The following is a 12,808-nucleotide window of genomic DNA, read 5'->3' on the forward strand; positions in this document are numbered from 1 at the left end:
AAAAAAACAAGATAGTGAGCATTTAGATCCCTGAGCTGAGGCTGCAGATAAAATTTGAGGCAGAGTACAGATTAGAGGGATAGTGGTCTGCAGTCGGACTGTTTCCAGTCTCTCAACTGGCGGTGTCAAGTGGTTCTCTAGCTTACTCTGTGGAGCTCAGTGTTCTTCACTCATCATAAGGGCAACCTGAAAAAATGGGACTTGTATAACTGTCTGCCCTATTTCTTTTCTTAAAAATGCTTTAGAAACTGTAAAGTTCTCTACAAATATAAGGTATTGTTCTGCCAACTGCATAGGGTTTAATAGTATCCTCCAAAACTCACATACACTTGGAACCTCAGAATGTGACCTTATTTGGAAATAGGGTCTTTGTGTATGTCATTAGTTAAGATGAAGTCATACTGGATAGGGTGGGTCCTTAGTCCAATGTCTGATGTTCTCTTAAGAGAAGAGGACTCTCATATACAGAGATGCATAGGAAAGAAGGTCGTGTGATGATGAGAGCAGAGATGGAACAGTGCAGCTACAACCTAAAGAACACCAAGGACTGCTGGCAATGACCAGAAGCTAGGAAAGACATGGAGCAGAGGCATTCCCAGTAGATGACAGTAACAAGCCTCAGTTGTGACAACCAAAAAAGGCTTCTCTCAGAGTCTTCAGAGAAAAACAATCCTGCTGACACCTTGATTTCAGACTTCTGGCCTCCAGAACTGTGAGAGAATAAATTTCTGCTACTTTAAGCCACTGGATTGGTGATAATTTGTTAAGGCAGTGCCAGGAAATTCTCGTACCTCTTTTGGAAGATAACTGCTTTGTATCCCACAGTATGCTAAGACGGATACAAAGAATACAAAAGTTGATCAAGATGTATCCAAGGATGGGCAGGAGGTTTTTATGTCTGGTTTTTTTTTTTTTTTTTTTTTTTTTTTTTTTTTTTTTTTTTTTTTTTTGGCCTGATCATGGACATTTTTGACCAGCTCGTCTTATTTGGTTAGAATAGGCAAATGGGTTTCTAGAAGAAAAACTGGGTTGTTATGGATTAAGGTGATGGATGCATTATATATGTCAGGAGTCTACTTTAGTTGCAAGTAACCCGCCAAAATCAAATTCAAGTGAAATTTAACAGGTATCATTAGGTCTCTTTCTCCACATCTCAACTTTCTTTCTCTTTTTCGGCTGACTTCAACTTCTCTTGTTGCAGATGGCTTCTCCATGGAAGCTTCCTTCCAGGGAGCCACAAGGAGCACAGATGCAGGCAAGTCCAGTTTATTTTGTCCTCGCTGGCACATCTTACAGCAGTGGTTCCTAACTAGGGTTAATTTTGCACCCCACCGCCGTGGAAATTTGGCAATGTCTAGAAATATTTTTGGTTGTCACAACTGGGACTTGTTGCTGGCATCTATTGGGAATGCTGCTGACCATCCTAGAATGTACAAGACAGCTCCCATAACAGACAGTTATCCAGAACAAAATGTCAAGAGGGCCGATATTGAGAAACTCTGTCTTAGAACATCTTTCCTGAAAGTGCTGGTGGAGATGTTTCAAGAGGACTCCGATCTGCCAAGTTTTGGTCATGTGCCCAACCTTTACCCAATCAAAGTGGCCAGAATAACAACCACTGGCCATATCATTGACCAGGTGTGGGGCCAAACGATCAACCCCTCAAGACCCCATAGACGATGGGTTTTCTCCAAAGGGAAGAACACTTGGGAGGAAATGTGTGCTCACTACAAATTTGGTTTAAGGACAGGTAGAGGAGCTCAGACTCTTTTGACTAACTATTACTTATTACCTAAAGGAAATGAGGCAATCTTGATCATGACTCACCTCCAAAGCAGCACTCTGAGGGCTGTATTATGTCTTCAGTAAATGTTTATTGGAGGTCTTGTCTGTGCCAGGTTCTGGGGCCAGGAAGGTGAACTTCATTGTCAGAGCTGAAGCTTGCAAGCTATAGAGCAGTGGAGGTGGGGAATATGGGGATATAAGCAAACACCCACACAAAACTGCTAAGAAAGAGAAGAGCCCATGAGAGAGAGTAATAAGAATGATGTATTTGGGGTAAATGGGAAACATCATAAGAGCAAAGGTGATAACTGTAGTTTGTGCAGAAATGTCAGCTAGTGGCTACTGGTTGGGACTAAGGCTGTCTGTCCCTAACCTAGACAGATCCATTTTAAATAGTCATTGGTTTTGGAAAGCAGAGAGTTGGTTTATTTTTGTCTCTCTAATCTGATTCTGAGAAGACCATGAAAGAAAACAGAGAATGCAAAATACCTAAATTGTTCTAATTTAATAGAGGCTTAAAGGAAGACAGACTATTAAAAGTGCCTGAGGAAGTCTCACCTAAGAACTGCAGCATGTGTCTGCAATAAGGTTTCAGAGCCCTGTCCCTGCACACACAGCTGTCTCTTCATAGGAGCACTAATGGGAGAGAGTGGATTTAACTGTATGATGCTGTTGACCTTGGCCAGAGAATGCCAATGTTAGTTAGGAACAGGTCAGAGAGGGAACATGACTTAAAAAAAAAAACTACAAGTTTCCCATTTAAAGTACATAATTCAATGGTTTTTAGTATATTCACAGATACGTGCAACGATCATCACAATCAATCTTTAGATAATTTTCAGCACCCACTATTGGCAGTAGCTCTTCTTTTTCCCCCACTCCCCAGCATTAGGTGACACCAATCTGCTTTCTGTCTCTAGGGTTTGCCTGTTCCAGACATATCATACAGTTGGAGTCACATAATATGTGGCCTTTTGTGTCACATATTATGTGTCTTACCAGTCACATAGTATCTGACTTCTTTCACTTAGCATATATTTTCAAGATCCATCCACACTGTAGTATATATCAGTATGTCTTTCCTTTTTATGGCTGAATAATATTCCATTATAGAGATGTACCACATTGTACTCATCCATTCATCAGTCAGGGACATTTGAGTTGTTTCCAGCAATGATTTTTATTAGTTTTATGTGCCAGGTGAGCAAGGGAAGTGATGAGGCCAAATCCGTCCATGGTTGAGCTACCTGTAAGCCACTCTGGCCCTATGGTAGGTAGGGCAGAGACGTCTTTCACGTGATGGTGGCTCAGGGCTTGTTTGTACATTTCAATTGTCAGAAATGTCCCCTGCCCTTCTTCCATGGACATCTGGATTTGGTTATGCCAACTACTCAGCACCTTTTGCAACATCATTAGTTCCTGTGTTGTCCTTTCCTCTGACGCTGTAGATTTATCATTGTCAGTGGTTTTGGCTCCACCAGCCTCAAACAGTATCTCTTCAAGTGCTAGATAACCTCTGTAGCAGTGCAGAGATTTGCAGCATAATCTTGTATAATAAACTCCTATGTAGTTGCCTCATTTTGCATTTAAAAACCTTTGATATTCAACAGTGTCATTCAGTGTTAATGATTCCTATAGGCATCATACCTTACGATTTTAAAAATCACTTTGACATATTAACCCATTTAATTTTCATTTCTGTGCTGAGAGGTAAGAAGTTGAACATTACTGTCCTCACTTGGCAGAAAAGTTGAGACTCAGAAGCCTCGAGGAAGCCATAGCATTGGCTCCAGAATCCAGGTTTCCTGACAGATCCTCCATTCCTCTTTCCTAAGGGACCACACTGATTTCCACGGTGCCATGCAAACCACAGCAAAATGTGGCCAAATTGGTCTGCAAAAGACAACACCTGTACATATGTGTCAGGGTCCTGAATCCTTTCGCTATCCCAGTGGAGGGACACTGAAGCCTTACTCATATTTGGAGATAGTACTGGTGTCTTTGTTCCTGCCTGCTTTTCCTCAGTACCACAGATATATTGAAAATGCCACTTAGCCTAAACCAGGGAGTTGAATGGGTTTACACAATCTCAGTGACTAGCTAATTGTAGCTGCTGGGCACATGCTCTTATTTCTGTTGACGTACTGTAGGAGTGCCAGGACTGGAAAGTGTTGTCTGTGGGAAAGAGAGAGACACCAGCAAGAGGGGAGACAAATGGGCTCAAGGTAGCAGAGGGAGGGTTTTTTTCTTGGTAGTGTTTTCTTTGTTTAACTATTGTGAAGTGGTAAAATTGTTTCTGATTTTCCATTTAACTGCTGTTGGAAAACCAGGAGAGCATGCATAGCATCAATTCATGTTTGTCTTTAATTCTCATTTTGAGCTTTTGTTTTAACTCTTTTTTCCTGTAAGCTACTGTTAAATATGCAAAGCAATTAACCTATCTTTCATCTCTTTCATTTATTCTCCCAGCTTCCAAAATAACAGAGGTAAAACTGTACCTATTTTCCTATCCTCCTCACAAAAGACATAAAAATCACAAAAATTATACAGTCACCACTCAGCAACTGAAATACCAAGATGTCAGGATGATCTATCCATAGACACAATAATAGCCGGTGTTTGACATAAGTTTGTCCTGCCCAGTAAACTCCATGTCAGTAAGATTATGCCCTATTGTTAGTTTCTGCATCCTCAGGCAGGGCCCACCCAGCATAGGGACTTCACAGAGCAGGCATTCCATAAATACTTGCGGGATGAGTGACTCAGTGCACATAGTAGGCTCAACAAACATTTGATGGATTCCATCCACTTCTCTCCAGTTTAAAATAGTTTTATCACCAGGCGCAGTGGCTCAAGCCTGTAATCCTAGCACTTTGGGTGGCTGAAGCAGGTGAATTGCATGAGTTCGAGGCCAGCCTGGGTAATGTGGCAAAACCCCATCTCTACAAAAAATACAAAAATTAGTTTTCCATGGTCCTCACAGCCTGGTCAGCCAGTTGCTCCTCATAGTGTTCCCAAAGGAGGTCATTATTCCCTACAATGGCCTTCAGCTCCTCATGACCATCCCACTTGCTGCTGTAGATCTCCTACAGGGTTTCTGACACTCTTTTTGAACTTTCATGCATCACTTTAGCTGCACTAAGGAAGTTCTCAAGGTCCTTGTATAGCTTGTGTTCTTCTGCCTGTTGTTAGTAGAAGTTGTTAGTGCTTTGTTCAAATCGTTCACCTTTGGTTTACTACTTGGCCCAGTTCAGTGATGATTAAGGAGAGAATTGCCAAGTGGGGTTGAAAACTCGTGGATTATGATGGTGCCCTTCATCACCTGGACTCAGTGCAGAATGCCAAGAAGAAAGATGAAGCCAAGACTTCCAAGACAGAGGAAGAGTTCAACAAAGCCCAGACTGTGTTTGAAGATCTGAACTAAGAACTACTAGAGGAACTGCCTATTCTTTATAATAATCATATTGGCTACTATGTGACCATCTTCCAAAACATTTCCAACTTGAGGAATGTCTTCTACAGGGAAATGAGCAAGCTGAACCACAATCTCTAGGAGGTGATGAGCAAACTGGAGAAGCAACATTCCAATAAAGTGTTTGTGGTAAAGGGACTATCAAGCAGCAGCAGGCGCTCTTTAGTCATTTCTCCCCCGGTTCAAACATTTGTGGTCTCCAGTCCTCTTATCTCACCTACTAGTCCCTCTACACTTTCCTTGAAGAGTGAGAGTGACTCTGTCTCAACAACTGAAGATCTGGCACCTGATGCAGCCCCGAGGGAAGATAATTCTGAGATCAAGGAGCCCTTAGGAGATGAAGAAATAGAAAAGGAAGAATCTGAAGCAAGCTCCTCTGAGGAAGAAGAGCCTCTACCAGCCTGCAATAGCCCCACCCAGGCCCAGCCCTCGCCTACCATTGAGAGTGGCAAGTCCCAGGAGGAAGTTCTCCCTAGCTCCCCAGCTCCATCACCAGGCAGAGCCCTGAGCCCTTCAGGGCAGCCTTCATCATCTGCTGCAGAAGTAGTCCTTTGAACTTGCACCACAAGTGAAGGATCTGAACAACCAAAGAAGACAGCCTCTCTCCAGAGGACCTCAGCACCCCGTAGTAGGCCTCCTCCACCCAGGGATACTCCAAACCCCAGGCCCTCCTCAAGGAACATACCCTCCAGCCCTCCAGCCTCTGGAGGGGGTTTACCCACCAGCCCTAGGGTCTCCTTGGGGACTGAGACTCCAAGTCCTAGGACCTCCCTAGAGGTCTCTCCTAATCCAGAACCACCAGAGAAACCAGTAAGAACTCCTGAGGTCAAAGAAAATGAAAACATCCACAATCAGAACCCCAAAGAACTTTGCACTTTTCCCACCTTAATGACATCTCAGATTGCTTCAGAACCTGGAGAGGCAAAGAAGATGGAAGACAAGGAAGAGGATAATAAGCTTGTCTTAGCTGACTCCTCAGAGGGCCAAGACAAGTTTAAAGTCTCCATGGTACCAGACAAGAACAACTTCACAGCACCTGAACCTCAAGAAGAGGTACCTACAAGTGAAAATGCACAACTCTGAAGAGAAACTGCCAAGACTCCTCTTACCCCACCCCTCCCCAAAGAAGCTCTTCAACCAGAGGGTATAGGTCAGAGGGATATAAGAGCCAGCATCCATCCCTGGGTTCTCAGTAGGAATGCTGGTGCTCTCTAAAGACCTGGCATTAATGGAGGTGGAGAAGCAGTCTTATGGGAAAGATGGAGGGAGGCAGGCTGGGGAGAAGAGAACACTAGACTCAGGGAATATTTAATTCAGGCTTTAGCATTACTAGAATAAGATTTTATACATTAACTAAAGTGAAACTATAATCACTATAAAAAGCAAAAGCATCTATAGATAGACACTTATCTATATAGAGACATAATCACACATACTAAGAGATAGTGAACAAATCTGTCTTTGACTTATGACCCATTTTGCAAGACTTAAAGCCAGAAGAACACATTTTCAGATTGCTAAATAAAGTCTGATTCTGACAAAAAAAAAAAAAAATACAAAAGTTAGCTGGGTATGGTGGCAGGCACCTGTAGTTCCAGCTACTTGGGAGGCTGAGGTGGGAGGATCACTTGAGCCTGGGAGGTTGAGGCTGCAGTGGGATGGAGCGTTGCACTCTAGCCTGCATGACAGAGAGACCCTGTCTCAAAAAAACAAAAATAAAATAAAATAGTTTTTTTCTCCTTATTGAAAGGGAAACCCCCCCACACAACTCTTGGCTGTAAAAAATGTCAAAAAATATGCATCTATTGGAGCAAGTATCACTAGTATGTAGTATAGGATCAGACGTGACCCCATTCTTGCTCTGAACTCATACCATTTCTCTAAACTTTACTTGGTGTGAGGATGGGGAGCCCTTACATGAAAACTCTGGAAAGCCCTATTATGTTTCTTCTTATCCTTGGGTAACAGCGCATGAAGTAGAGGAGAGCAAACAAACCAAAACAGGTGATTGTTTTAAAGTCTTCCACAGAAAATTTCTGCAGAATTATTTCAGGATAAATCCAAAGTAAGGTACTTTTGCTTAACAGATTTTGGTCTATATCCTAAAATTACATTGCCCAAGAAGAAGACCAAGCCAGGTGAGTTGGAATAAACCTGGAATAGGCTAAACTCTTTGTTTTCCCAAATGGCAAGAGAGTGCATTTGATTTAGAATATGGTGGAAGCCATGAAGGCAAGAATCCAAGAATGGTCCTGATTCATGGCATAGTCAGTCCATACTAGGTATCCCGTGAGGTAAACTGTACCACAGGAATGGGCCAGTGATGGATAAGGAGTCAGAGGCTCGGACCCAGCCTAGGAATCTAGTCCAAATGATAGTGCTTTCCAAATGATAGTGTCCTAACCAGCAGGGTAAAAGTGGGTTTGACCAGTGCAGAGGTCCCCAGGATCTGATCCAGCAAGTAGGATATAAATTAGGAGTCTCCAGACATGGACCACACTTGAAATCAGGAAGATAACTGTATCATACTTCTGAATATTGCACTGCATCTAGGGGAAAGGTCCAGCTCACATAGCGTGGTATAAATTAGAGCAAGTTGAGTCTCAGGATCCCAGGCACGTGAGCTCATAGAGGGTTTAAGTCCAGGTGCTGGAAAGTGGGGAAATAATTTGAAAGCCTTGAGAGAGTTAGGGATTAGGTAGATGTAGGCAGTTTTAGAGTGGAAGGGGGTTGTATTTCTGAAAGTATGTAGAGATCCAAGTTCACCGCATGTATATTGTGTGTAAGATGGCAAGACTAATTCCAGACCACATCTTGGGATAGGAATGCCTCTACTGAACTTTCTGGAGACTTCCTGGCTCCCAGAGTGCAGGTTGGTTGTGTTGAAAAGTAACTGGGGAGACCAGGACTGGTAAACCATTTCTTGGCCCTGTTTCAGAAATGGAGCTGTCAAAATGCAGCCCCTAAGGTGAACATTTGCAAAAGATTCTGGATTCTTCTCAAAAAGCTAGATTACTTGTACAGGGCTTTTAGCCTACAAGTGAGGCTAAGCTATATTTTAGCCTTTGTATTGAAATGCAAAGTAGGGAAGAAATATTTTTATTGTGATAAAGATCATAGCTAGTCAGTAATCAAATAGGTCATAAATGAGAATTGTTTAAAAAACACACACTTTAAACATTATCTTTTAACTTGAAATCTATACATGTATATTTATTCACCCATTTGCCAATGTGGGTCTAAGGTCTTTTCATTGAGCATGAATTGGCTAATCATGGCTCTGCATCATTTTCATGTGTAAACTAACCCCATATTGTTTTCTCTATGATTCCCAGTTTCATCTTTAAAGTACATTGAGGATTTAAAGCCTCCTGCAAAAACAAAAACAAAAACAAAACGTGAGTGTAGAACTCTTCTAGAGTTCTTTTATAGTTGCCTTCCCCACACCTCATTCATTTAAACATTTACCAAATTTATTTTTCCTTCCAAAATATTCACCTTATATTTTTATTAATATAATTACTACTTTTTCACACCCATATTTTGTCAGTTTGAGTAATAGTCAATCAAATTATATAATTATGATGAAGGGAACTAGCAAAACCAGGTGTGGGAGCAAACCCAGCTGAATCTTTAGTGAAAATACAACTCCACAGGTGGGAACAGAAGTACTAGGTTGTGTTCAGAAGCATGGATGGCCTCCTGATCTGGAGAATTCAGCCTCCTACAAGTGTCAGTCAGCATTTGTTATAGAGGGAATGGAGAGTGGTTGTTAATTTTGTGAACTGGTTCAGTGGAGGTGTATTAAGAGAGTTCCAGCTGTACTGCTTAATAGGAGAGAGTACAATTAGCTGAAATTTTTGCTAATGTATATCCAAATCTAAATTTAATTTTGGGTACATATTATAATAAAAAATTAATCTATCTTATAATGATAGTCAACATGTAATGAGTGGTTTCTATTATTACAGCATGAGCTAAATGCTTTACATGCAAACTTATGGATGTGATAACGCTCTCCCTATTTTTATTAATCTGTTCTTATGCTGCTGATAATGACATACCTGAGACTGGGCAATTTACAAAAGAAAGAGATTTAATAGACTTACAGTTCCACATAGCTGGGGAGGTCTCACAATCATGGTGGAAGGTGAAAGGCACATTTCACGTGGCGGCAGACAAGAGAAGAAGAGCTTGTGCAGGGAAACTCCCCTTTTTAAAACCGTCAGATTTCTTGAGACTTATTCACTATCACGAGAACAGCATGGGAAAGATCTGCCTCCCTGATTCAATTACCTACCACCAAGTTCCTCTTACAACACATGGGAATTGTTAGGAGTTAAAATTCAAGATGAGATTTGGGTAGGGACACAGACAAACCATATCACCATTTCACAAGTGAACACACTGAGGCATACAGAGGCTATTTCCCTTGCTTGAGGTCACACGTTCAGTGTGCCCATGCTCTTAACCCACATCTATTTGGTGCCTGAATTCATACTCCTAATCATGACACCATGCTGCTTCATGTTACAGCAATAAATGCAAAGGGAGCTGATAGGCAGAGGCTGCCAAACAATGAAGTAGGTAGGATTCCTTAAAACACTTTTTAGTAATTCCTTTTAAAGGTCAAGGTGATTGTTGAATCAGTTAAGCTTTCTGGTTCTCAGAAACCTGGATTACACTTCAGGGAGACTTCATTGCCCTTAAAGAGATATGACTGCCTGATATATAGTTAGATATGAGGAAGCAACCCAGGTCACTGTAGCAACTCAACACTCATTAAGCACTTGACTATTGAAAGCGTGAAAATAAAAAGGATGTGGCTATTTCTAGAAGGAACATGCAGTCTCCCTACTCATGAGAATAGGATTTGTGGTCCACTTGGAGAGACAGGATTGTTCACTTGATGATAAACCATGGAGGGCAAGGAGTACAAAGTCCTCAATGAGTGATGCAAACAAGAAGTGCCAGGAATGGGTAGGTTAAGGCCAGGATTGTGGTCAAGATGCTTAATGAAAGGCTTGGGGCTTCATGTGGGCCTTGAAGAGGGGCAGCTGGTCAAGGTGGGGGACATTCTGAGCAGGAGAAATGGAATGAATATAATTCCTGGGGTAGGAATATGCATCTGGGGCTCTTGCGTGCTTGCAAAAGGGGTCTTACCAAGGAGTGGAGAGAGACAGGTAGTATAGCACTAGCTCATGGAAGAACTGGACTGTCAGGCTAAGGAATGGGAATATCTTTCAGGCAATAAAGAATTACTTACATCAGGGTCTGTGGTATTGTGTGATCTTATTTGACTTCTAATAAGAATGAAAATACCTCCAGTCAACATAGTTGTTTGGTGGCAAGTCAAAACGTTTTGAACATTGCAGAAGATGCTTCTTTTTCTCCTCCTCCTCCTCCTCCTCCTCTTCTTCTTTCTCCCCCTTCCCCTCCCCCTTTCTTCTCCTTCTCCTCCTGCTCCTGCTCTTTCTCCTTCTCCTTCTCCTTCTATTTTCTGTTTTCTGTTCTGTTCTAAGACCCAGTGTCACTCTGTTGCCCAGTCTGGAGTGCAGTGGCACAATCTTGGCTCACTGCAACTGCCGTCTCCCAGGTTCAAGTGATTCTCCCTCCCTCAGCCTCTGAGTAGCTGGGATTACAGGTGCCCACCACCACATCTGGCTAATTTTTGTATTTTTAGTAGAGACAGGGTTTCATCATGCTGGTCAGGCTGGTCTCGAGCTCCTGATCTCAGGCCATCCCCCAATCTTGGCCTCCCAAAGTGCTGGGGTTATAGGCATGAGCTGCCATGCCCAGCCCCCCTCATCTTCTTTATCTCCAGCACTTACACCTTTCTGGGAGATTTTCCAGCCAGGGGATATGCTGTTCCCCCAGTGCCAGCTTTGGGCAGAATGAAAGTACCTAGGAGTGATGTCCTGGGAGTAGTTCTCAGCCAACGGAGGTTGGCAGGTGCCTGGACAAATACCCCAACCTCCTCACCCCTCAGTGGAAGCAGCTCTGCGTTGTGGATTCTCCACTGTCTCCAAATGTTCCCCAGAGAACTGAACCCTAGTTGCCAACAACAGGATTTGCTTGGTAACACAGCCTTTATTCACTGCCTTTCCTTCCCACTCCTCTACAGAGACTTCCTGGGATCACCTCCCAATGAAACTATTTGCACTTTAATCTTTGTCTCAGGGGCTGCTTCTGGGAGAACCCAAATTAAGATAGTTATTTTTTTTAAATAGCAGACTCTTTTTTAACCAGCCCGCCACCAAACCTTTAAAAAACCCAAACGGTGAATTTGGCCTCTGGAAGCAGCATGAGTACCTGACAGGCATGTGTAGCACTTTTTTTTTCTTTTTTCTTTTCTTTTTTTTTTTTTTTTTTTTTTTTTAGACAGAGTCTTGCTCTGTCTCCCAGGCTGGAGTTCAGTGGCGCGGTCTTGGCTTACTGCAAGCTCCGCCTCCTGGGTTCACCCCATTCTCCTGCCTCAGCCTCCCGAGTAGCTGGGACTACAGGCGCCCACCACCATGCCTTGCTAATTTTTTTTGTATGTTTAGTAGAGACGGGGTTTCACTGTGTTGGCCAGGATGGTTTTGATCAGGCATGTGTAGCATTTTTATCTTCTCCGCCTATATACAACTTCTGACATGTACAAGTTAGGTTTAGCACCATATCAGAGTGAATTATGCTTGACACTCTGCTAAGGAAGAAAAAGAAGAGAAATAACAGTAAATAAGTATGGACCACAGAGCTGGCACAGAATCAGGCACTTTTCACATATAATAATCTCATTTAAATCTCATAACCTTACAACATGGATGGAACTGGAGGTCATTATGTTAAGTGAGATAAGCCAGGCACAGAAAGGCAAATATTGGGTGCTCTCATTTATTTTGGGGATATAAAAATCAAAACAATTGAACTCATTGACATAGAGAGTTGAAGGATAGTTACCAGAGGCTAGGTAGGGTAGAGGGAGGACTGGGGAGGTGGGAATGGTTAATAGGTACCCCCCAAAAAAACAGAAAGAATGGATAGCACCTACTATTTGATAGGACAATAGGGTGACTATAGTCAATAATAACTTAGTTGCATATTTTAAAATAACTTAAAGAGTGTAATTGGATTGTTTGTTACTCAAAGGATAAATGCTTGAGGAGACAGATACCTCATTTTCCATGATGTTATTATTTCACATTGCATGCCTATATAAAAAAAAACTCATGTACCCCATAAATATTTACACCTACTACGTACCCACAAAAATTAAAAATAAAAATTTCATAACTTCTGAAGTAGAAGTTATTGCCTTATTTTTCAGCTGAAGATATTATTATACTATAAAGCCATGGAGGGTGAGGATTGTATTTTACCTGCCATTTTATCCAGTTTTCAGCACAGAGCCTGGCAAATAGTTAAACCCTAAGAAACATTTATTTGGTAAATGAACAAATAATATGTTAAGTAGCTTGTCTAAGATCACAGAACCAGTTATTTGCAGAGCTGGGATTGCACTACCTTGTGATACTCAAGGAAAAGTAACCTTCTATTGATTGTCCCAGG

General features: G+C 42.0%; 1 pseudogene; it reads left to right on the forward strand.

The window, feature by feature from the left end:
- Positions 1-5,041: 5,041 nt before the first annotated feature.
- LOC111529540 lies at positions 5,042-6,340 on the forward strand (annotated as a pseudogene).
- The last annotated feature ends 6,468 nt before the right edge of the window (positions 6,341-12,808 follow it).

Source organism: Piliocolobus tephrosceles, chromosome 4 (genome assembly GCF_002776525.5).
Source record: "Piliocolobus tephrosceles isolate RC106 chromosome 4, ASM277652v3, whole genome shotgun sequence".
In the NCBI taxonomy this organism is placed as follows: domain Eukaryota; kingdom Metazoa; phylum Chordata; class Mammalia; order Primates; family Cercopithecidae; genus Piliocolobus; species Piliocolobus tephrosceles.